We start from the raw sequence: 207 nt of genomic DNA, 5'->3' as shown, positions 1-207 counted from the left end.
AAAAACGCTACCCTATAGCACTATGATTTTTGGCCAGCTTGACTCACAAGAGTGTTCTGCTCTTGCGCAGCCCCGAGGATGTTGTTTCCGATCTATGAAAATAAAAAAGTTATTAGCTGTTTAAAAAATCTTGAGATGACCTGATTTGTCCTCCCGTCTGTCAAATCACCGCGATGACGCGAACGTGGGGGTGTGGGGGGGGGTGGG

The sequence above is a fragment of the Leucoraja erinacea genome, chromosome 25 (assembly GCF_028641065.1).
Source record: "Leucoraja erinacea ecotype New England chromosome 25, Leri_hhj_1, whole genome shotgun sequence".
In the NCBI taxonomy this organism is placed as follows: Eukaryota; Metazoa; Chordata; class Chondrichthyes; order Rajiformes; family Rajidae; genus Leucoraja; species Leucoraja erinaceus.
The sequence above is the reverse complement of the archived record's forward strand: the minus strand, read 5'-3'. Positions refer to the sequence as shown.